This window comes from Scyliorhinus canicula, chromosome 21, assembly GCF_902713615.1.
Source record: "Scyliorhinus canicula chromosome 21, sScyCan1.1, whole genome shotgun sequence".
Taxonomy (NCBI): domain Eukaryota; kingdom Metazoa; phylum Chordata; class Chondrichthyes; order Carcharhiniformes; family Scyliorhinidae; genus Scyliorhinus; species Scyliorhinus canicula.
The window spans coordinates 14,064,812-14,090,425 of record NC_052166.1 but is presented as its reverse complement, the minus strand read 5'-3'; the positions used below and the strand labels follow the sequence as shown (position 1 = coordinate 14,090,425).

The 25,614-nt window shown below is 52.7% G+C and overlaps 1 protein-coding gene across 1 annotated transcript in view; it reads left to right on the top strand.

Moving 5' to 3' along the window:
- The window catches only part of LOC119955791 (alpha-1-microglobulin/bikunin precursor), a 145,637-nt gene that overhangs the window by 565 nt on the left and 119,458 nt on the right, over nt 1-25,614 (top strand). The gene's annotated exons all lie outside the window — the stretch shown is intronic.

The following is a 25,614-nucleotide window of genomic DNA, read 5'->3' as shown; positions in this document are numbered from 1 at the left end:
CACATGGATATGGCAGTGGAGTAGGACGCTCTTTCAGGGGATTGTGCAGACTCGATGGGCCGAATGGCCTCCTTCTTCCATGTCGGGATTCTGTGAAATCCCTCCAATCAGGTTTCTGCCCTTGCCACAACACTGAAATGGCTCTTACCAATCTCACAACAGCAGCCAATGTGCTGGTGAGCAAGTGTAATTCTCCCCTCTCATCATTCTCCAGCCTTTGACATGCTGACCACTTCATTTTCCTCCAACATCGCTCCTGTCGTCCACTGCCACTGCTCTCCCCAGTTCCATTCTCTCGAATCACAGTCGGAGAATCACTTTCAGTGCTTTCTCTTCCTGCACCTTACCTCTGGTGTCCCGAGAATCTTTCGTTTCTCATCAACATGGGCAGATGCCGAACAGTCTAACTTTCTGATGGAGAAGCTGATCTTCTCGAGGGGCTTCCAAAACCACAGGGGGCACAGTTTAAAACTAAACGGTATTTCAGAGTTGCCAGTCTCACAGATTGTTATCCTTTGAAATTCTCTACCACAGAGTCTGAGTCAATGATCAAATTCGAAGTTAGTCAGACTCCTGATTGACAAGTGAGTCAAGGGTTAAGGAAAGTGGAATTTTAGCCACAATCAGACCAGTCATGACATTATTGAATGGGGACTGGCCCATGGGCTGAATGGCCTACTCCTGCTTGTTTATAACCCCCACCAGACCCACGGGACCGACCTGATCGATCTCCCCGTGGGGCTGGTGGAGTACAAGCTACTCCGCCTGAAAGTGGAGACCCAACCACGGGGATCGTTTATTACCCGAGATCAAAGCCGGCCCAAGAGGGAGCCAGCACTTCGGGATGGGATGTGGAGTATTTACTCACTATGAGTAGGAGATAAATTACTTTTGAAGATAGAACATAGAACATAGAACTGTACAGCACAGTGTCCTACGATGTTGTGCCGAACTAGTCTGATACTAAGATCAAATCAACCTACTCCCAATCATTCTAGTGCACTCCATATGCCTATCCAATAACTGCTTGAAAGTTCCTAAAGTGTCTGAATCCACTAGCATAGCTGGGAGTGTGTTCCACGCCCCAACCACTCTCTGAGTAAAGAACCTACCGTTTACATCCCTCCTATATCTCCCACCATGAACCTTAAAGTTATGGGGGATCTTATAGAAACATTTAAAATTATGAAGGGAATAGATAGGATAGATGTGGGCAGGTTGTTTCCACTGGCGGGTGACAGCAGAACTAGGGGGCATAGCCTCAAAATAAGGGGAAGTAGATTTAGGACTGAGTTTAGGAGGAACTTCTTCACCCACAGGGTTGTGAATCTATGGAATTCCTTGCCCAGTGAAGTAGTTGAGGCTCCTTCATTACATGTTTTTAAGGTAAAGATAGATAGTTTTTTGAAGAATAAAGGGATTAAGGGTTATGATGTTCGGGCCGGAAAGTGGAGCTGAGTCCACAAAAGATCAGCCATGATCTCATTGAATGGCGGAGCAGGCTCGAGGGGCCAGATGGCCTACTCCTGCTCCTAGTTCTTATGTTCTTCTTATGTTATGCCCCCTTGTAACAGCGACATCCACCCGAGGAAAAAGTCGCTCAATGTCCACTTTTGACTTACCTTTTCGGGGCTCATCGTTGACTACAATGCTGCTGCTATATCTTTTATGATCTTGTTGATTGTGGCTAAATCTCCACTTTCCTTAACCCTTGACTCACTTGTCAATCATGAATCTGACTAACACTGATTTGAATTTAATTATTGACCCAGATTCTGTGATAGAGAATTTCAAAGGATTAAAAAGTTGGTCAACAGCCAATGCTGGATGAGCAGAAATTCCCTCCCACAAATATTGGGAATACTGAAGCCATTGTTTTCAGTCTCTGGTGGGAATTCTCCGGCCGTTTGCTGGTGGTGGGATTCTCTGGACCTGCCGGCAGAGCACCCCCTGCTACAGGTTTCCCGGTGGCCTGGGACGGCTTCAATGGGAAGTCCCATCGATAGCAGACTGAAGAATCCCACTGCCAGCCTTCCCACTGCCGGGAAACTGGCGGCTGGGAGACCAGAGAAACTCACCCCCATTACAAACTCCAGTCCCTGGTCATTGACTTCAGTCCTCACACTGCCCATTGTCTGACGTTGAAGCAGATTGTTCTCATTTAGCCAGGATGCTTTTGACCCCAAGATGAGCTTCCGACCACAGATCCTTGCTATAGTTAAATCTGCCTCTTTCTGCTACTGTAACATCACCGGATTTCAACCCTGCCTCAGCTCCTCATTCACCTCATTGTTATCTCTAGACTTGACTATTCCAAGGTGCTCCTGGCCAGATTTCCATATTCTACCCTCCAAAAGCCTGAGGTCAACCAAAACATCGTTCGCTGTGTCTTTACTCACACCAAGTTCCTTTCACCATCATTGCTGCACTCGCTGACCTATACTCGTGGGGGAAGCAACACCTCACTTTTAAAATTCTCCTTCTTGTTTTCAAATCCCTCCATGGCATTAGCCCTCCCAATTCCGGCCGCTTGAGCATCCTCAATTTAAATTGCTCCACCATTTGTGGCCTTGGCTTCAGCTGCCTTGGGCCTAAACTCTGGAATTCCCTCCCGAATCCACTCTGCCTCTTAACATCCCTTCCTCCTTTCAGAAATTGGTCATTTCCGAACATTTCTTGATGTAGTTCAGGGTCAAACTTTACTCTGTCGCTCACCGGTGAAACAATTTGGGATATTAACAAAATATATATTTTTATTTTCCTCTTTTTTTTTCACATTTTCATCATATTGACAACAACAAGTAATTAACAATAACAACAAATACAATGACAATCCCCTGCCCAACAATCCCCTCATCCCACCCACCCTCAAACAGCTCCTAACATTTTGAATACAAAGAACCAATGAAAAAGAATCAGCATTAATTGATACCCCACCGAACCCCAACCCTCAAAGTTCGATGTCATCCAATTCATGAAAATGTATGCTGAACAAGGCCTATGGGCTGTCCTTGCAACCTCCCCTCAACTCGAACTTTGCTTTCTCGGGTGTTAAGAACTCCAGCAGGTCACCCCGCCAAGCCGAGGCAGAGGGCAGAGAAGCCGACCTCCACCCCAACAGGACCCGCCTTCGGGCAATTGGTGAGGCGAAGGCGAAGACATTTTCCTCCGCACCCGCTTCCAACGTCAGTCGATCTGAGACCCTGAATATGGCTTCTCGGGGATCTGATTCGTGTCTCAGATTACCCTACAGACCTCCCTCCAATGTCCCTCCAGTTTTGGGCAGGACCAAAACATATGAACGTGGTTTGTGGGCCCTCCCCCACCCACCCCCACAGCGTTCACAAACATCCTCCTCCCCATCAAAAAGTCGGCTCATCCTCGCCCTCATGTGTTGCGCCCTATTCGCCACCTTCAGCTGTATCAGCCCCAACCTCACGCATGAAGTTGAAGCATTCACCCTCCGAAGCACCTCACACTACAATGCGTCCTCCATGCCCTCCCCAACTCTTCCTCCCATTTTGCCTTAATCCCATCCAGTGAAACCTTATCTTCTCCCAGAATAACCCCATAAATTGCCAACACCACCCCCTTCTCCATTCTTGCTGTCGTCAGTACCTATTCCAACAATGTGGGGGCCGGTGCCATCGGAAAGCTTTGTACCTCCTTCCTGGCAAAGTTTCGGACCTGCATATATCTAAACATCTCCCCCTGCCCCAACCCATATTTCTCCCACAACTCCTCCACCTTCGCAAACTGGCCTCCCAGAAATAAATCCTTTAATACCCTAACTCCCCTCTCCTCCCATCTCCGGAAATTCCCATCCCACCTCCTCCCTGGTTCAAATCTGTGATTCCCTCGAATTGGCATTTCCCTTGATCCCGTCCACCACCCAAAGTGCCGGCACGACAGCTTCCAGATCTTCAGCGTCGCCACCACCCCCGGACTCCCTGAGTATTTCCCTGAGGCCATCGGGAGCGGCACTGTTGCCAACGCCCTCAACCCCGACCCCATGCATAGACTCTTCTCCAGTCTAACCCACTGGGAGTCCCTCCCTCTAACCCAGCCCCGCACCTTCTCAACATTCGCCACCCAGCAATAATACAATAAATTCGGGAGACTCAACCCCCCCTGACTGCCTTCCTCTCTGTAACAGCACCTCCCTAATCCTAGCCACCTTTCTCCCCCCCCCCCCCCCCCCCCCACCCCAATAAACGAGGTAATCACATTTTCTGCTTCCTTAAAAAACGCATTTGATTAAAAGGTCGGCAGGCACTGAAAAATGAACAAAAACTGCGGCGATACATTCATCTTAATTGCCTGCACCCGACCAGCTAGCGATAGAGGAAGACAATCCCATCTTGCCAATTTCCACATTCACCCTCCCCACCAATCTAGTGATGTTATATCTATGGAGCTCCCCCCAATCTCGTGCCACCTCCACCCCCAGCTATCTAATCTAGGGTTACTGTCCTACAGAATAGCAGCCCTCCCTCCACCTCTGCCCCCACCCCGACACTACAAAATATTTCCTTTTGTCCAAATTTAGTTTATACCCTGAGAAAGACGCAAACAGTCGAAGCAGCTCCAATGTAGCACACATCGACGCACTTGGTTCCGACACATACAATAGCAAGTTGAAATGAAAATGAAAATCGCTTATTGGCACGAGTAGGCTTCAATTAAGTTACTGTGAAAAGCCCCTAGTCGCCACATTCCAGCGCCTGTTCGGGGAGACTGTTACGGGAATCGAACCGTGCTGCTGGCCTGCCTTGGTCTGCTTTGAAAGCCAGCGATTTAGCCCAGTGTGCTTGCATACAAAGATACCCTATTCTCCACGTCCCCACTGCACGATCCCCCTCCACACCCCCAAACTTCTCAACGCGATGGCCAAAGACTCAATTGCAAGCGCAAACAACAGGTAAATCCCTGCCTGGTAAAATACTCAGAATTCATGTTATTAATGCGGGCACTCGCCCTCGGCTCCCTGTATAGTAATTTTACCCAATCCACAAATCGCGGCCCAATCCCAAACCGCCCCAAAACCGCCATCAAATACCCCCACGCGATCTGGTCAAACACCTTCTCAGCGTCCAGCGCCACTACTACCTCTGTCTCCCTTCTCTCCGCCGGTGCCATAACTACAATCAGAACCCTCCTAATGTTTTGAACAAGCTGCCTCCCTCTTACAAACCCCGTCTAATCTTCCCCTATCACCTTCGGGAGGCACTGCTCCAACCTACTCAACAACTTCGCCAACACCTTTGCATCTACATTATAGGTCGGTAAGCCTGACTTCGGTCATTGGTAAGATTTTAAAGTCCATTATTAAAGAAGAAATCGCGGAGTACTTGGAAGTGCATGGTGAAATAGGACTGAGTTAGCGTGGCTTTGTCAAAGGGAGGCCATGTCTGAAAAATCTGTTAGAATTATTTGAGGAAGTAACAAGGAAGTTAGACAAAGGAGAACCAGTGGACGTGATTTATTTAGATTTCGAGAAGGCCTTTGACAAGGTGCCGCATAGGAGACGGTTGAATAAGTTAAGAGCTCATGGGCAGCACAGTAGCATAAGTGGATAGCACTGTGGCTTCACAGCGCCAGGGTCCCAGGTTTGATTCCCTGCTGGGTCACTGTCTGTGCGGAGTCTGCACGTTCTCCCCGTGTGTGCGTGGGTTTCCTCCGGGTGCTCCGGTTTCCTCCCACAGTCCAAAGACGTGCAGGTTAGGTGGATTGGCCATGATAAATTGCCCTTAGTGACCAAAAAGGTTAGGAGGGGTTATTGGGTTATGGGGATAGGGTGGAAGTGAGGGCTTAAGTCGGTCGGTGCAGACTCAATGGGCCGAATGGCCAGTAGAAGAGCTGGTCGGAGGATCACGTGACGGCCCTGGAACCAGGCGAAGAGCACGCCTGTTGCGGCGCCGAATGGATCCATCCGGTAAGCGGACCAGGAAGGAGCGGGGGGGGGCCACCTGCCTTAGAACGACAGCAGGCGCAGACCAGCCACCATCCGGGAGGTGGATGCGAACCTTGACGTGTGGATGGATGTCGGGAAGGTCAGCAGCCCGTGAGTCGTAAGAAATTTTCTACTGCAGTTGAGACATGTGCATGCGGTGGAGCACGGGGACATAATCGAGGTTGGGAGTGAGAATCGCTGGCACCATCGTCCTGAGGGTGCGGTTCATTACCAGCTGAACGTGCGACAAGCCGGTGGAGAGCGGGGCAGAGCGATATTCCAGCAGAACAAGATGGAAATCTGAGCCGGCGTCGGCGGCCTTGCTGAGGAGCCGCTTAATGATATGGACCCCCTTTTCCACCTTCCCATTGGATTGGGGGTATAGGGGACTGGATGTAACGTGCTTGAAGTTGTAGTGTCGAGCGAAGCCAGTCCATTCCTGGCTCGTGAAACAGGGGCCATTGTCCGACATGACCGTCAGCGGAATGCCATGTCGGGCAAATATCTCCTTACACGCCCTGATCACAGCCGAGGATGTGAGATCGTGCAGCCTGGTGACCTCTGGGTAACTGGAGAAGTAGTCGATGATGATGACGTAGCCCCTGCCCAATGCATGGAATAAGTCGATGCCCACTTTGGTCCAAGGCGACGTGACGAGCTCATGGGGCATCAGGGTCTCCCGTGGTTGGGCGGGCTGAAAGCGCTGGCAGGTAGAGCAGTTGAGCACCACATTGGTGATGTCATCATTGATGCCCGGCCAGTAGACGGCTTCTCTAGCCCTGCGGCGGCATTTCTCAATTCCTAAATGCCCTTCATGGAGTTGCTCCAACACTAGCTGGCGCATGCTTTGTGGACGACGATGCGATCCAATTTCAGGAGCACCCCGTCGACAACCGCCAGGTCATCGCGGACGTTGTAAAATTGCGGGCATTGGCCCTTGAGCCACCCGTCTGACATCAGGCGCATCACCCGCTGCAGAAGTGGATCAGCCGCTGTCTCTTGGCGAATTTGCATCAGTCGTGCATCCATAGCTGGCAAATGGGAGGCTGCAAACAGAACATAAGCAGCTATTTGGCAAATGAAGCCGTCATGATAACACGGAGTTGTGATCGACCTTGAGAGGGCATCGGCAATGGCAAGGTCCTTGCCAGGGGTATAGATCAGTTGAAAGTCGTACCTGCGCAGCTTGAGTAGGATACGCTGGAGGCGAGGCGTCATGTCCTTTTTGATAATATTTACAACGGGGCGGTGGTCGGTTTCAACCGTGAACTGCGGAAGTCCATAGACGTAGTCGTGGAACTTCACGACTCCAGTGAGAAGGCCCAGACACTCTTTCTCAATTTGCCCATAGCGCTGCTCTGTGGGGGTCATCGCCCGCGACGCATATGCAACGGGGGCCCATGACGAGGCCTCGTCTCGTTGCAGGAGCACGGCACCAATCCCCAACTGACTGGCATCAGTAGAGATTTTGGTCTCTTTGGTTGGGTCAAAAAAAGCCAACACTGGGGCCGTGGAAAGCTTGGCCTTCAGCTCCTGCCATTCACGCTCGTGAGCAGGGAGCCAATAGAAATCTGTGGTTTTGCGAATCAGGTCTCTGAGGGCCGTGGTGTGTGAAGAAAGATTCGGGATGAACTTCCCGAGGAAATTCACTATACCCAGGAACCGGAAGACCGCTTTTTTGTCCTCGGGCATCTTCATGGACGTGATTGCTGCAATCTTGTCCTCGTCCAGACGCACCCCCTGGTGGGAGATGTTATCCCCCAGAAACTTGATACTCGACTGTCTGAAGGAGCATTTGGCCCTATTGAGGAGGAGGCCGTGTTTGTGGATGCGCCTGAAAACGTGCTTCAGGCGGGCAATGTGTTCCTGCAGGTTGGTTGACCAGACAATAATGTCGTCGACATATACCCGGACGCCGTCGATCCCCTCCATCATCTGCTCCATGATCCGGTGGAAAACTTCGGACGCAGAGATGATTCCGAATGGCATCCAGTTGTAGCAGAACCTGCCAAAGGGTGTGTTGAATGTACACAGCTTCCTGCTTGACTCATCTAGTTGGATCTGCCAGAAATCCTTCGAGGCATCCAGTTTTGAGAATAGTTTGGCGTGGGCCATCTCGGACGTGAGCTCCTCACGTTTCGGAATCGGGTAGTGCTCCCGCTTGATATTCTGATTCAGATCTTTAGGATCAATACAGATCCGCAGCTCGCCGGACGGCTTCTTAACGCAGACCATGGAGCTTACCCAGTCTGTGGGTTCCATGACCCTAGAAATGACTCCTTGGTCCTGGAGGTCCTGGTGCTGTTGCTTGAGGCGGTCCCTGAGGGGCGCTGGGACTCTGCGAGGTGCCTGAACGACAGGCGTGGCGTTGGGCTTGAGTAAGATTTTGTACATGTAGGGGAGTGTGCCCATGCCCTCGAAGACATTATGGTATTGCTGGATGATGGAGTCGAGTTGTGCCCTGAAGTCTGTGTCAGAGGATGCAGACACATCGCTTCAAGAGAGAGAGTGTACTCTCTGCATGAAGTGGAGCAGCTTGCATGCCTGCGCACCAAGCAAGGAGGCTTTTGAGGCAGCAACAATCTCGAACGGGAGAATGACTGTGTGAGCACGATGTGTCACCTCAAGGCGGCAGGAGCCGCTGACGGCGATGGCATTGCCATTGTAGTCCAGCAATTTACACGCAGATGGCAGGACAGCAGGCTGTATGCAGAGCTTGCGAAAATCAGACGACGCAATGAGATTGGCAGAAGCGCCAGTGTCCAGGCGGAACCTGACAGGGGACTGGTTGACCGTAAGGGTGGCACACCACTCATCATCCTGGCTGCCGTCGTGGACATGGACGGGTTCAGTGCCACGCTTGGGGGACATCACGTTCGTGGTAACGGGACCTGTGGGTCATCGCAGGCACAGTCGGAAGCAAGGTCTGGAGTAGGTTCATTGATGGCAGGCTGGATAGCCCTGATGTCTCTGTGGGTCTGGGTGGACTTTTGAAAAACAGCAGGCAGGGAAGATCTGCACATTGCAGCATAGTGGCCTCGTTTGCCACACTGCAGGCAGCGTCGGGACTTCGCGGGACATTGCCGCTTTAAGTGGGCGGAGCCGCAGTTGCCACATGCCAGAGCGTCGGGACGTTCGTCGCGCCACCGCGCATGCGCGGGGAGATCCAGCGCGATAATGGGAGATGAGGAAATGGCTGAGGAACTGAACAGGTTTTTTGGGTCGGTCTTCACCTGCGCGAAGCGGTCCGTGACGTCAGCACGCCCGCTGCGTATAAGCGCGGGACTCCGTGAAAAGCACGCAAAATGGCCGCCATCGTTCAGATCCAGACTGGTGATTGGCTGCGGTGTTTGTGCATGTTGATTGGTCCCTGTGTGTGTCCATCAGTGTGCGTCTGCATTATGATATACTGGTGTATATTATGACACACCGTGTTTGCCGGTTTGTTTAACTTAGGCTTACGCCTCAGCGACTGATGAGCTAGGTCCAATTTATACTGAGAGGGTTCTTCTCCCTCCCCCCGTCTGTTCTGCCAATGTCTTGGCAAAGAACTCTGTCGGCCTCGGGCCCTCCGCTCCATCGGGAAGGCCTGAGTGGTTCTCTATGGCCTCCAGCTTTGCTCGCAGCCACTTATTGGCCTCAACCACCCTCTGCAGCTCATCTCCCATCGAGATGAGCTGATCGCCGCGACATGGCCTCCTCCACTCCCTTCATCTTCTCACTCTGTTCCCTCACCTCCGTCAACGCCTTTGCAACAGCTACCTTCACCGGGGCAATTGCTTCCTCGACCAACGCTTTCAGTGCCACTGCCATCTCCTTTCACATCACCTCCAAATGCTTTGCAAACTGCTTTTTGGGCTCGTGATACACCACCTCAGCCATCTTCTCTGCTGTAAGCAGTGCGGCTCCACCCAGCGGCCCGGCCTCCACCACCTTGTCAGCCCAGGGCTGGTCTTTCACCTTCTTTACAGCATCTCATTCATAAGAACATAAGAACTAGGAGCAGGAGTAGGCCATCTGGCCCCTCGAGCCTGCTCCGCCATTCATTGAGATCATGGCTGATCTTTTGTGGACTCAGCTCCACTTTCCGGCCCGAACACCATAACCCTTAATCCCTTTATTCTTCAAAAAGCTATCTTTACCTTAAAAACATTGAATGAAGGAGCCTCAACTGCCTCACTGGGCAAGGAATTCCATAGATTCACAACCCTTTGGGTGAAGAAGTTCCTCCTAAACTCAGTCCTAAATCTACTTCCCCTTATTTTGAGGCTATGCCCTCTAATTCTGCTTTCACCCGCCAGTGGAAACAACCGGCCCGCATCTATCCTATCTATTCCCTTCATAATTTTTTGTATGTTTCTATAAGATCCCCCCTCATCCTTCTAAATTCCAACGAGTACAGTCCCAGTCTACTCAACCACTCCTCGTAATCCAACCCCTTCAGCTCTGGGATTAACCTAGTGAATCTCCTCTGCACACCCTCCAGCGCCAGTACGTCCTTTCTCAAGTAAGGAGACCAAAACTGAACACAATACTCCAGGTGTGGCCTCACTAACAACTTATACAATTGCAGCATAACTCTTCTTACACTCCACTTCTTACTAGTCTTAAACTCTATCCCTCTAGCAATGAAGGACAAAATTCTATTCGCCTTCTTAATCACCTGTTACACCTGTTGACCAACTTTCTGTGACTCGTGCACTAGCACACCCAAGTCTCTCTGAACAGCGGCATGCTTTAATATTTTATCGTTTAAATAATAATCCCGTTTGCTGTTATTCCTACCAAAATGGATAACCTCACATTTGTCAACATTGTATTCCATCTGCCAGACCCGAGCCCATTCACTTAACCTATCCAAATCCCTCTGCAGACTTCCAGTATCCTTTGCACTTTTCGCTTTACCACTCATCTTAGTGTCATCTGCAAACTTGGACACATTGCCCTTGGTCCCCAACTCCAAATCATCTATGTAAATTGTGAACAATTGTGGGCCCAACACGGATCCCTGAGGGACACCACTAGCTACTGATTGCCAACCAGAGAAACACCCATTAATCCCCACTCTTTGCTTTCTATTAATTAACCAATCCTCTATCCATGCAACTACTTTACCCTTAATGCCATGCATCTTTATCTTATGCAGCAACCTTTTGTGTGGCACCTTGTCAAAGGCTTTCTGGAAATCCAGATATACCACATCCATTGGCTCCCCGTTATCTACTGCACTGGTAATGTTCTCAAAAACATCCACTAAATTAGTTAGGCACGACCTGCCCTTTATGAACCCATGCTGCGTCTGCCCAATGGGACAATTTCTATCCAGATGCCTCGCTATTTCTTCCTTGATGATAGATTACAGCATCTTCCCTACTACCGAAGTTAAGCTCACTGGCCTATAATTACCCCTCTCTGCCTACCTCCTTTTTTAAACAGTGGTGTCACGTTTGCTCATTTCCAATCCACCGGGACCACGTCAGAGTCTAGTGAATTTTGGTAAATCATCTGCAATTTCGCTAGCCATCTCTTTTAGCACTCTGGGATGCATTCCATCAGGGCCAGGAGACTTGTCTACCTTTAGCCCCATTAGCTTGCCCATCACTACCTCCTTAGTGATAACAATCCTCTCAAGGTCCTCACCTGTCATAACCTCATTTCTATCAGTCGCTGGCATGTTATTTGCGTCTTCCACTGTGAAGACCGACCCAAAAAACCTGTTCAGTTCCTCAGCCATTTCCTCATCTCCCATTATTAAAACTCCCTTCTCATCCTCTAAAGGACCAATATTTACCTTAGCCACTCTTTTTTGTTTTATATATTTGTACAAACTTTTACTATCTGTTTTTATATTCTGAGCAAGTTTACTCTCATACTCTATCTTAGTCTTCTTTATAGCTTTTTTAGTAGCTTTCTGTTGCCCCTAAAGATTTCCCAGTCCTCTAGTCTCCCACCAATCTTTGCCACTTTGTATGCTTTTTCCTTCAATTTGATACTCTCCCTTATTTCCTTAGATATCCACGGTCGATTTTCCCTCTTTCTACCGTCCTTCCTTTTTGTTGGTATATACCTTTGCTGAGCACTGTGAAAAATCGCTTGGAAGGTTCTCCACTGTTCCTCAACAGTTCCACCATAAAGTCTTTGCTCCCAGTCTACCTTAGCTAGTTCTTCTCTCATCCCATTGTAATCTCCTTTGTTTAAACACAAAACACTAGTATTTGATTTTACCTTCTCACCCTCCATCTGTATTTTAAATTTCACCATATTGTGATCGCTCCTTCCGAGAGGATCCCTAACTATGAGATCATGGATCAATCCTGTCTCATTACACAGGACAAGATCTAGGACCGCTTGTTCCCTCATAGGTTCCATTACATACTGTTCGAGGAAACTATCGCGGATACATTCTATAAACTCCTCCTCAAGGTTGCCTTGACCGACCTGGTTAAACCAATCGACATTAAAATCCCCCATGATAACTGCTGTACCATTTCTACATGCATCAGTTACATGTCCGCAAATTCCTGCCAGAATCCCCTCAACTTCGGACATGCCCAGAACATGTATACATGATTCGCAAGGTTTCCCCCACACCGCCCACATCTGTCCACTTCCTCAAAAAAACTTACTCATTCGGGCCACAGTCATACGAGCCCTGTGGACCACCTTGAACTGGATCAGGCTATGATGTGGAGATGCCGGCGTTGGACTGGAGTGAGCACAGTAAGAAATCTGACAACGCCAGGTTAAAGTCCAACAGGTTTGTTTAAAATCACTAGCTTTCGGAGCACTGCTCCTTCCTCAAGTGAATGGACCTTATTCTGTGTCCCCTTCGGGGAAGGCGAGGAACGCTGGGGACCTGTCTCCGGACAAATTCCTGTACCTGCAGGTACCGAAATCCGTTCCCACCTGGCAACTCAAACTCCTCCTCTAGCTCCTCCAGGCTTGGGAAACACTCCTCAATGAAGAGATCACCAAATCTCTCGATCCCTGCCCGCTGCCACCTCAGGCCCCCATCCAATCCCCCGGAATAAAACGGTGATTGTCACAGATCGGTGACCACACCGACACCCCCTCCAGTCTCAATTGCTGTCGCCATTGCCCCGCACCCTCAGGCTGCCACCACCATTGGGCTTGTGGAGCACCGAGCTGGCAAGAACGGCAGATATGCCATTAGTAAAGCCTCCAAACTCATACCCTTGCAAGATGCCGCCTCCACTTGCTCCCACACCGACCCCTCCCCCACTACCCACTTCCTAACCAAAGATATGTTGGCCGTCCAGTAATAGTTAATAAAATTCGGATGGGCCAAACCCCCTCCCCTCGCCCCTGTTCCAAAAGGACCTTCTTCATCCTCGGGGTCTTATCAGCCCATACAAAACCTGAGATTGTCGCATTGATCTTCCTTAAAAAAAGCCCTAGGGATAGAAATTGGAAGGCACTGAAACACAAATAGCAATTTTGGGAGGACTGTCATCTTCAGTCTGTACCCTCTCCGCCAGTGACAGTGGGAGCACGTCACACCAACGGAAGTCCCCTTTCATTTGCTCAATCACCCTGCCCAACTTTAGTCGATGGAGCTGACCTCAATCCTTAGGCAACTGAATCCCCAGATACCTAAAACTCCCTCCCACCATTTTAAATGGCATCTCCCTCAGTCTCCTCTCCTGCCCCTGTGCCTGGATTGCGAACACCTCGCTCTTACCGATGTTAAACCTGTAGACTGAGAACCGACAAAACTCTTCCAGTATCTCCATGATTCCAACCCCCCCCCCCGCCAAACGGGTCTGTTATGGAAAGGAGCAAATTATCCACGTAGAGTGAGACCCTATGCTCCACCCCCCTCTCACCATCGCCCGCCAAATGTTCAATGTCCTCAGCGCCATTGCCAAAGGCTCTATGGCCTGGGCAAACAGTAGTGGGGAGAGTGGGCACCCCTGCCTTGTCCCCCTGCACAGACTAAAATACTCTGATCGAACCCGGTTGGTCCTTACATTCGCCACCGGTGCCTGATAAAGCAACCGGACCCAATCCACAAATCCCTGCCTGAACCTGAACCTTCCCAGGACATCCCACAAATACTTCCACTCCACCCGATCAAAGGCCTTCTCTGCATCTATGGCCACCACCACCTCGACCTCGCGCCCCTCCCCAGGCATCATTATCACATTTAGAAGCCGCCTAATGTTGGACGTCAAATAACGTTCCTTCACAAACCCCGTCTGGTCCTCCCCATTACCTCCGGGATTTTTGCCAACAACAACAATTTTGCGTACATATTCAAAAGAGAATTGGCCTATACAATCCACAGCTCTCTGGATCCTTATCCCGCTTCAAAATAAGGGAGATCGATGCCTGTGATAATGTTGGGGGGAGCACTCCCAGCTCCTTGGACTCATTAAAAGTTTTTACCAGGAGCGGCCCGAGCAACCCGGAAAACTTTTTGTAGAACTTGACCGGGTATCCATCGGGTCCCGGAGCCTTAACCGAGTGAATCGCCCCCAACCCGTCTATAATCTCCCCCTGCCCGATTGGGCCTCCCAAGCCTTCTACCAACTCCTCATCTATCCTCAGGAACTCCAGCACCCCCAAGAATTGCTTCATACCCTCCTCCCCGGCCGGGGCTTCTGATTTGTATAGTGAACTATAAAATTCTCGAAACACATCATTCACTCCCGCCGGATCCAAATTCCAGCTGCCATTTCTGACGCTCCTTCAGAAGCCCGTCATCCGGAGACTCCACATTCCTCCTGTCCACCAGTAAAGTTTCACCTCCCAGCCTGTCCAACTCCACCCGCTCAGTCTTCTACTTATGGGGCTGAATTGAGATGAGCTTCCCCCCTAATAACCGCCTTCAGTGCCCCCCACACCATCCCCGCCGAAACCTCACCTGTGTCATTGATCCTGAATGATACCCCCGAATGGCCTCCCTCACCCGCTGGCACTCCACCTCCTCCGCTAACAGCCCCACATCCAACCTCCACTGCGGCCGCTGGGCCTTTCCCTTGCTGACTTGCAAGTCCACCCAATGCGGGGCCTGGTCTGACACCACAATTGCTGAATATTCAGCATCCACAACCTCAGCCAGCAGCGTTTTGTCCAACACAAAGAAGTCTATCCGGGAATACATCTTGTGCACATGGGAGTAAAATGAAAACTCCTTACTCCTCGGTCTCCCAAATCTCCATGGATCTACCCCTCCCATTCGCTCCATTAACCCCCGCAGCTCCTTTGCCATTGCTTTTATTTTAAGCACATTTTATTCAAACTAGTATCAAAGTAATTGCAGCAAATAAACACCCCGGGAAACATTCTTCCCAACAATCAACTATACAGTTTATACAGATTTTCCTCCGTTTTCAACCCCCCCCCCCCCCCCCCTACCGCTCCTCAAACACGGTCACAAACATCCCCCACCTTTTCTCAAACTCCCCTGCTGAGCCCCTTAACTCATACTTTATCTTCTCTAACCGCAGGAAGGTATACAGGTCACCCAGCGATGCCGACCGCCACTCCAGCAAAATTCGTCACCGTGCAATCAGAGAGGCGAAGGCCAAGACATCGGCCTTCCTCCTCTCCATGAGCTCCGGCTTCTCTGAAACCCCAAATATCGCCACCAAAGGGTCCGGGTCCACTCCCTTCTCCGCTATCCTGGCTAAGACCGCGAACACTCCCGCCCAGAATCTTCCCAATTTTTCACAACCCCAAAACATGTGCGCATGATTCGCTGGCCCCCGCCCACACCTCTCGCATCTGCTACCCCCTGAAAGAACCCACTCATTCTTGCCCTAGTCATATGCACCCTGTGCACCACCTTAAACTGTATCAGGCTCATCCTTGCACAAGAGGAGGTCCCGTTTACCCTTTGCAGTGCCTCACTCCATCCTCCCCAACTGATCTCCATCCCCAACTCCGCTTCCAATTTCTCCTTGATCTTCACCACCCGCTCGCCTCCCTGCTCCCCCAGCCACATATATATATCCCCAATTCTTCCCTCCCCTTCCACATCCGAAGCAGCAGTCGCTCCAGCAGGGTGTATCCTGGCAATCCAGGGAACTCCTTCCAGACCTTTTGTGCAAAGTCCCTAACCTGCAGATACCTGAACTCACTACCCCTCGGCAGCTCTACCCTCTCCCTTAGCTCCTCCCTTAGCTCCTCCAGATTGGTGAACCCTTCCTCCAAATATAAATCCCTCACCTTGACCAGCCCCACTTCCCTCCACCTCATGTATACACTATCCAGCGCCGTGAACCACTCCGGCATCGGGCCTCCCCAAAGGTGCGCCTTTGGCGCCACGCCAGCCGGGGCCGAAAGACCTTTGCCGGCCGGCGGAAGTCTGCGCATGCGCGGTGCGTCAGCGGCTCCTGACATCATACCGGCGCATGCGCAGGGGAGGGGGTCTCTTCCGCCCCCGCCATGGTGAAGGCCATGGCGGGGCAGAAGAAAAAGAGTGCCCCAACGGCACAGGCCCCCCTGCCGATCGGTGGGCCCCGATCGCGGGCCAGGCCACCGTGGGAACACCCCCCGGGGCCAGATCGCCCCCCCCCCGGGGAGCCCGGCACCCACCCGCGCCACCAATCCCGCCGGCACCAGACGTGCTTTGATTCCCGCCGGCGGGAACGGCCTGTCAGTGGCAGGACTTTGGCCCATCGTGGGCCGGAGAATCGCCAAGGGGGGCCCGCCGACCTGCGCAGCGCAAGTCCCGCCCCCGCCGATTCCCAGGTGGTGGAGAATTCGGGCCACGGCGGGGGCGGGATTGATGCCGCCCCCGGGGGGTCGGAGAATTCCGCCCCACATCATCACCGTGGACTGCACCACTGGGCTTCCTGAATACCTACTCTGAGCCCTCAAACTAGACCCCTTCCAAGATTCCTCCCCCATCCTAACCTCCTTCCAAGATTTCTCCCTCTTCTCCTTCCCACCACTGCCGCATCTTGTCCACATTTGCCGCCCAATAATAATGAAGCAAGTTTAGCAACGCCAACTCCCCCTGCTGCCTCTGTCTCTGTAGCAGGGCCCTCCCCACCCTCGGCACCTTCCCCGCCCATACAAAGTCAGAGATGATTTTGTCCACTTTCCGAAAAAAGGCCTTTGGTATAAAGATTGGGAGAGCCTGAAAGATACACAAGAACCTCAGCAGAATATTCATTTTCACAACTTGGACCCTCCCGCTAATGTTAAGTGGGGTGTATCCCACCTCTTAAGATCCTCCTTGGCCTCCTCCACCAGCTTTGTTAAGTTCCACTTATGGAGCCCCGTCCATTCCCTCGCTACCTGAATCCCCAAGTACCTAAACCTATCTCTCGCTACCGTAAATGGCATCCCCCCTAAATTAGCCCGCTGTGCCAGCTCATTCACCGGGAATACCTCGCTTTTCCCTAGATTCAGCTTGTAACCCGAGAACCCTCCAAACCTCCCCAACAGGCCCATAATCCTTCCCATACTCTCCAACGGATCTGAAACATACAGCAGGAGGTCATCGGCATAGAGTGACACCCGATGCTCCTTCTGTCCCCTCATTATCCCCTGCCACTCTGCCGACCCCCTGAGAACCATCGCCAATGGCTCTATGGCCAGCGCAAACAGCAGCGGCGACAGCGGGCATCCCTGCCTCGTACCCCTGTGTAAGTCAAAGCTTCGTGAGCTCATATCATTCGTCCTCACCCTCGCTCTTGGTGCCACATACAGCAACCGCACCCATGCCACAAATCTCGGCCCAAACCCAAACCTTCCTAAAACTTCGAACAAGTATCGCCACTCCACCCAATCAAATGCTTTCTCCGCGTCCATGGACACCACCACCTCCGGTACCAGAGCTCTCGACAGATTCATCACCACATTCAACAGCCGTCTTATATTACTCGTGAGCTGCCTGCCCTTCACGAAGCCTGTTTGATCTTCTGCAACCAACCCCAGGACACAATCCTCCATCCTCCCCACCAACAACTTAGCCAATACTTTCACATCTATGTTCAATAGTGATATAGGTCTATACGACCCACATTCCACTGGATCCCTGCCTTTTTTTGGGATTAGTGTGATTACTGCCTGCTTCATTGCCTCTGGCAACGCCCCCTTCTCCAGTGCTTCATTAAACGCTCCCAACAGATGTTGTGTCAGGTCCGCTGCAAATTCCTTATAAATTTCTGCCGGGTACCCATCCGGCCCAGGGGCCTCCCCAACTTCATACCCCTGATACTATCCAGCACCTCCCTCAGCCCCAGTGGCTCCTCCAATGCCTGTCTCTTTGCTGCCTCCACCTGGGGAAATTCCAGCTCGTCCAGAAACCATCCCATGTCCCCCTCCTCTCCTCCTGGGTCTGCCTCATAAAGTCCTTGGTGATACTCTCTCTAAATGCCTCATTTATCTTGCCTGGCTCTGACACCACGGGCGGAATTCTCCGCAAGGCCCGACGCCGGGTGGATAGGAGGGCCGTACCGGGAAACTCGGGCGCCGGGACTTGTCCCTGGCTTCAAGGCCCGGCGCGCCAAGAATTACGCCGCGGCGGAGCCTAATGACGTCAGCCGTGCATGCACGGGTTGGACAGCTCAAACCCGCGCATGCGCGGTTGCCATCTTTCCCCTCAGCCGCCCCGCAAGACGTGGCGGCTTGATCTTGCGGGGCGGCGGAGGGGAAAGAGTGCATCCCCTTGAGACGCCGGCCCGGCGATCGGTGGGCACCGATCGCGGGCCTGTCCCCTCCCGAGCACGGTCGTGGTGCTCGATCCCCGATCTGCCCCCCACAGGCCCCACACTTACCTGGCGCGCCATGTTCATGACAGCAGCGACCAGGTGTGGTTGCCGCCGTCGTGAACAGGTCGGGAACGGCAGGCCGCTCGGCCCATCCGGGCCGGAGAATCGCGGGCCGCCGCGCGTTTCTCCGAGCCGCGTGTCGCAAAATCGGACACGCCATTTTGGGGGGGGGTGGGGGGAGAATAGCAGGAGGTGCGGGAGCGGACCTCCCGCTATTCTCCCACCCATCGTGGTTGCGGAGAATCGAGCCCCACATCCCCAGCCCCAGTCCGGATCTTCAATATTTCCCTAGACACAGCCTGCCTCCGTAGCTGATGAGCCAGCATGCAGCTCGCCTTCTCCCCATACTCGTTTTGCACCTCTCTTGCCCTACGCAGTTGCCCTACCGCCCTCCCCATTGTCAGATTGCCCCTGCAACTTTCTGCTCCACGCCAGTCCCTCCACGGTGGGCACCCTCGAATATTCCCTGTCCACCTCCACTATCTCTCTCACTAGACGGTCATGTTCCACCCTCCTTTCCTTATTCGCATGAACCGTAAATTAGATAATTTCTCCCTGGACCACTGCCTTCAGTGCTTCCCAGAAAATGCCCGCCGACACCTCCCCATTCTGATTGAACTCCACATAATCCCTAATCGCCAACCGCACCTTATCACAAAAGTCTCCATCTGCCAACAACCCCGAGTCAAACCTCCACCCCAGCCTCTGCTCTCGTCCCGTACTGAACCGAATATCCAGCCAGTGGGGTGCATGGTCCGAGATAACTATCCCCACATACTCTGCCCCCTCCACCCCAACCAAAACCTCCCGACGCACTCCAAAGTAATCAATCCTCAAATACACCTTATAGACGAGGGAAAAGAAGGAAACTCCCTTCCCCCTGCATTCTGAAAGCGCCATGGATACATCATACCCATCCTCTCCATAAACCCTCCCAGCTCCCTTGTCATTCATACCCTACCCATTGACCTGGGGCTCGATCTATCCACCCTCTGCTCCAGGTCACAGTTAAAATCTCTCCGATGATCAACTGCTACGTGGCCAAATCCGGGATCGCTGCCACCAACCCCCTCATAAAACCCACATCATCCCAATTTGGGGCATTCACATTTACCAACACTACCGGTGCCCCTTCCAATACCCCACTCACAATCACATATCTCCCACCCGGATCCCTCACCTCCTTCGCACTCACGAATCCCATTTTCTTGCTCATTAAAATCGCCACACCCCTCGATTTCAAATCAAACCCCGAGTGAAAAACCTGCCCGACCCACCCCTTCCTTAACCTAACCTGGTCCTTCACACAGAGGTGTGTCTCCTGCAAAAAGACCACCCCCGCTTTCAAGCTCCTGAGGTGCGCGAACACCCACGACCTTTTAACCTGCCCATTCTATCCCCGGATGTTCAGAGGTTTACACCTCCAATCCTGACTACCATCCGTCATCTTCCCCACTTAACTCCTGCGCCTTTAATTCCACTCTGTACCTACCCCATCCCAGATGGCCCCTTTCTTCGCCCTTGACCATGTCATCCCCCCCCCCCCCCCCGCTTTTCCCCTTCTTCTTCTTACCCCCCACTTCCCCTTTCCCCCCTCCCCCCGGCCACCCCTCTTGGCCTTCTCCCCCACCATCTCTCTTCCGTTCACCAGAATTACCTGCTAGCGTGGCTGCCCCTGCTCAAAGGCACATCCTAATTACCTCCCCCCCCTGCCCCCACCCACTCCTCAGCTCAAAGAAGGCGGCCTTCTGCTGGCCTTACCCTCCCCCACCCAAACAAGGGCTTCTCCTGAACTCCAGGTAGTCTTCTCCAAAAGCAAACAAACAGATGTTAAACACAAACAGTCCCAGAAAACAGGAGGGGGGATGGGAACATCCATCCCCACATAATCTTTTCAGCCCTACAACTCCTTACAATCTCAACATTGAACAGAAACCATCACCACCCCAAACAAAGGCGAAAATCCCCCAATCGCTGCACCCACTTCAAAAATGCTCCCACCCATTACATAGTGCCAGCACCCCGGTTCCCAAGCATTGTCCACTCAGTTCTTCCCCAGTTTCTGCTCCTTAATGAAATCTTCTCCCTCTCAGACCACGCGCGGCGAGTAGGCGTTGCCATCTTCCTCTCCAAGCAACACGTGCGTCCCATGGGCGCCGCCATCTTGTTCAACCCCCGCCACGTGCAGCCCATGGGCACCGCCATTTTGTCCTACTCAAGATCTTCAGGCGGCGCTATCTTGTCTCCCCCACGGCACATGGGCACCGACAGCATTCCAGGACCTGTGCCCCCTGGGCTCTCCATCATCCGATACCAGCGACGACTGACCACGACTCGCCTCAGTGACCATCGACCAGTCTCGTCCGCACAACCTGGCCACGGCATCGACCAGCGTTAAAATCAATGGACACGTGACCTCTTGCCTGCTGGACTCCGGCAGCACCAAAAGCTTCATCATCCCGGATACGGTGAAGCGCTGCTCCCTTGCGGTACACCCCGCCAACCAAAAAATCTCCCTGGCCTCCGGATCCCATTCAGTGGCAATCCGGGGGTACTGTACCATCACACTCATGGTCCAGGGTGTAGAATTCAGCGGCTTCCGCCTCTACATCCTCCCTAACCTCTGTGCTGCCCTACTACTAGGCCTGGACTTCCAGTGCAACCTCCAGAGCCTAACCCTGAAACTTGGCGGGCCCCTACCACCCCTCACTGTGCGGCCTCGCGACCCTAAAGGTCGATCCGCCTTCCCTCTTCGCAAATCTAACCACAGATTGCAAACCCGTCGCCACCAGGAGCAGACGGTACAGCACCCAAGACAGGACCTTCATCAGGTCCAAGGTCCAGCGGCTGCTTCAGGAAGGCATCATCAAGGCCCCTGGAGAGCCCAAGTGGTAGTAGTTAAAACTGGGGAGAAACACAGAATGGTAGTGGACTACAGCCAGACCATCAATCGGTACACGCAGCACGACGTATACCCCCTCCCACACATATCTGATATGTCAATCAGATTGCACAGTACCGGGTCTTCTCAACGGTAGACCTCAAATCCGCCTACCACCAGCTAGCTCCCCATTCATAAATCGGACCGTCCATACACTGCCTTCGAGGCAGACGGCCGCCTCTATCACTTCCTCAGGGTTCCCTTTGGCGTCACCAAACGGCGTCACTGCGTCATGGTTCCAAAGGGAGATGGACCGAATTGTCGACCGGTACAGTTTGCGGGCCACCTTTCCGTACCTAGACTATGTCACCATCTGCAGCCACGATCAGCAGGACCATGACGCCAATCTTGCCAAATTTCTCCACACCGCTACTCTCTGAAACCTCACCTACAACAAGAAGTGCGTGTTTAGCATGACCCGCTTAGCCATCCTCGGCTATGTGGTCCAGAACAGAGTTCTGGGGCCCTATCCCGACCGCATGCGCCCCCTCATGGAACTCCCCCTTCTCCACTGCCCCAAGGCCCTCAAATGCTTCCTGGGGTTATTTTCGTACTACGCTTAGTGGGTCCCAAACTATGCGGACAAGGCCCGCCCACTCATACAGTCAACCCATTTTCCCCTGATGGCCGAGGCACAACAGGCCTTCGCTTGTATCAGAGCCGATATCGCCAAAGCCGGGATGCACGCAGTAGACGAGACACTGCCCTTTCAAGTAGAGAGCAACGCATCAGACGTCGCCCTAGCCGCCACGCTCAACCAGGCAGGCAGACCCGTGGCATTCTTCTCCCGCACCCTTCATCCCTCAGAAATTTGGCACTCATCCATCGAAAAAGAGCCCCAGGCTATCGTTGAAGCTGTGCGGCATTGGAGGCATTACCTGGCTGGCAGGAGATTCACTTTCCTCATTGACCAACGGTTGGTAGCCTTCATGTTCAATAACACACAGCGGGGCAAGATAAAGAATGATAAGATCTTGAGGTGGAGGATCAAGCTCTCCACTGTGGTAGTCTGTGTAGAGGTATTATGGTACCTATTAATGCTGGAACACCATTGGTAGATGTATGGTAAATGTATGCTTTCCATTGGTCGAGCCTGTATGGTAGCTCCGCCCTGCAAGGCGGGGTATAAGAGCCCGTGCCTCCCCAGCAGCTCCCTTTCTGTACCTGAGCTGCTGGGGTAAACATCTAGCTTATTAAAGCCTTCAGTTGGACTACAACCTCGCCTTAGTAATCATTGATTGTGCATCAATTTAATAAGCTAGATTTAAAGAATGGGGCTCCGAATCAAGCCGGAGTGTCTGCAACTCAGTCCCCACGCAGTAAACTCGGCGGCGACTTTCAAGCACTGGCTAACATGCTTCAACGGCTACCTCGGAACGGTAGGAAACACACCCACGAGAGAACAGAAACTGCAGATCCTGCACTCGAGGGTGAGCCCAGAAGTCTACACCCTCATCGAGGACGCGAACGACTTCGATGCCGTGATGGAGTTGCTGAAAGGACATTACATTCGCCCTGTGAATCAGGTCTATGCCCGGCATCTACTAGCAACGAGGCGACAAATTCCTGGTGAGTCACTGGAAGAATTCTACCGTGCGCTCCTAGTGTTGGGGAGAAACTGCAGCTGCTCGCAACTTTCAGCAAACAACCACACTGACCTGTTGATTCGGGACGCTTTCGTTGCAGGTATGCTGTCCTCTCAAATCCACCAGCTTTGCTGGAGAAAGAAACTCTAGGCCTCAAGGAGGCTCGGGCCCTTGCCGGCTCCCTGGATGTGGCCTCCCGAAACGCCTGCACCTACACCCCCGACCGAGCGGCAGCGTGGAATCCCTCTGCAGCCGACTCCGAGGCAATGCCCCACACACTCCCACAAGCTTGCGCTGCAAGACGGCCCAGGGGGCCCCGCTGCTATTTTTGCGGGCAAGCCAAACACCCCCGACAGCGCTGCCCAGCCCGTTCATCCACCTGTAAAGGGTGCGGCAAGAAGGGCCACTTTGTAGCGGTATGCCAGGCCCGGGCGGTCGCTGCAGTCTCCGGAAGCGAATGCGGACCGCCACTACAACCCTCTCCATGGGCCCCGTGCAGCCAGCAAGCGCCGTCATCTTCCTCCTCCAGGGCCACGTGTGGCCTTCCGACACTGCGTGTGATGGCTGAGCGCCGCCATTTTGTGCACCCTCAGCCACGTGCGATCAGTGGGTGCCGCCATCTTGGATGGACTCCCAGGACCTCAGTGCAGATGACCACACACTGCCCGACGAGAACACCCAGCTGCTGCCACGATTAGCCTCGGTGACCCTGGACCAGTCTCGGCCTCGAACACTCTCAACTGCTACTACAACGGTGCTAATCAACGGACACGAGACGTCCTGCTTTATCAACTATGGAAGCACGGAGAGCTTCATACACCCTGACACGGTAAGGCGCTGTTCCCTTCCTGTCCATCCTGTTAATTAAAAAATCTCCCTGGCCTCTGGTTCCCACTCAGTAGAGATAAAGGGGTTCTGTGTAGCAAACCCCACGGTCCAAGGGAGGGTGTTCAAAAATTACCGGCTCTACGTCCTTCCCCACCTCTGCGCAGCCGCACTCCTAGGGTTTGACTTCCACTGCAACCTCCAAAGTCTAACTTTCAAATTCGGCGACCCTATACCCCCTCTCACTGTCTGCAGCCTCGCGACCCCCAAGGTCGATCCGCCTTCCCTGTTTCTGAACCACACCCCGGATTGCAAACCCGTCGCCACCAGGAGCAGACGGTACAGTGTCCAGGACCGGATCTTTATTAGGTCAGAGGTCGAACGGCTACTGAGGGAAGGGGTCATTGAAGCTAGCAACAGGCCCTGGAGAGCTCAAGTAGTGGTGGTAAAGGCCGGGGAGAAGAATAGGATGGTCATCGACTACAGTCAGACCATCAACAGGTTTATGCGTACCCTCTCCTCCGCATATCCGACCTGGTAAACAGGATCGCGCAATACAAGGTCTTCTCCACGGTGGACCTTAAGTCTGCCTACCACCAGCTCCCCATCCGCACGAGGGACCACAAGTACACTGCCTTTGAGGCAGATGGGTGGCTCAACCATTTTTTAAGGGTTCCCTTCGGTGTCAGTAACGGGGTCTCGGTCTTCCAGCGAGAGATGGACCGAATGGTTGACCGATACGGTTTACGAGCAACATTCCCGTATCTCGATAATGTCACCATCTGTGGCCACGACCAGCAGGACCACGACACCAACCACCGAAAATTCCTCCAGACCCCGAAAATCCTTAACTTTACATATAACAAAGTTAAATGCGTGTTTAGCACCGACCGCCTAGCCATCCTCGGCTACGTAGTGTGAAATGGAGTTATAGGCCCCGACCCGGAACGCATGCGCCCCCTTATGGAGTTCCTCCTCCCTCACTGCTCCAAGGCCCTGAAGCGCTGCCTCAGGTTCTTCTCTCATTACGCTCAGTGGGTCCCCAACTATGCGGACAAGGCCAGTCCTCTGATCCAATCCATGGTTTTTCCCCTGTCGGTAGAGGCCTGCCAGGCCTTCAGCCGCATCAAAGCAGATATTGCAAAGGCCACGATGCACGCCATCGACGAGTCCCTCCCATTCCAGATCGAGAGCGACGCATCCGACGTAGCTGTGGCAGCCACCCTCAACCAAGCGGGCAGACCCTTGGCCTTCTTCTCATGCACCCTCCATGCTTCCGAAATCCACCACTCCTCAGTCGAAAAGGAGGCCCAGGCCATAGTAGAAGCTGTGTGACATTGGAGGCATTACCTGGCCAGCAGGAGATTCACTCTCCTCACTGACCAACGGTCGGTCGCCTTCATGTTCGATAATGCACAGCGGGGCAAGATAAAAAAACGATAAGGTCTTGCGGTGGAGGATCGAGCTCTCCAACTATAACTACGAGATCTTGTATCGTCCCGGGAAGCTAAACGAGCCTCCTGATGCCCTGTCCCACGGCACATGTGCCAACGCACAAGT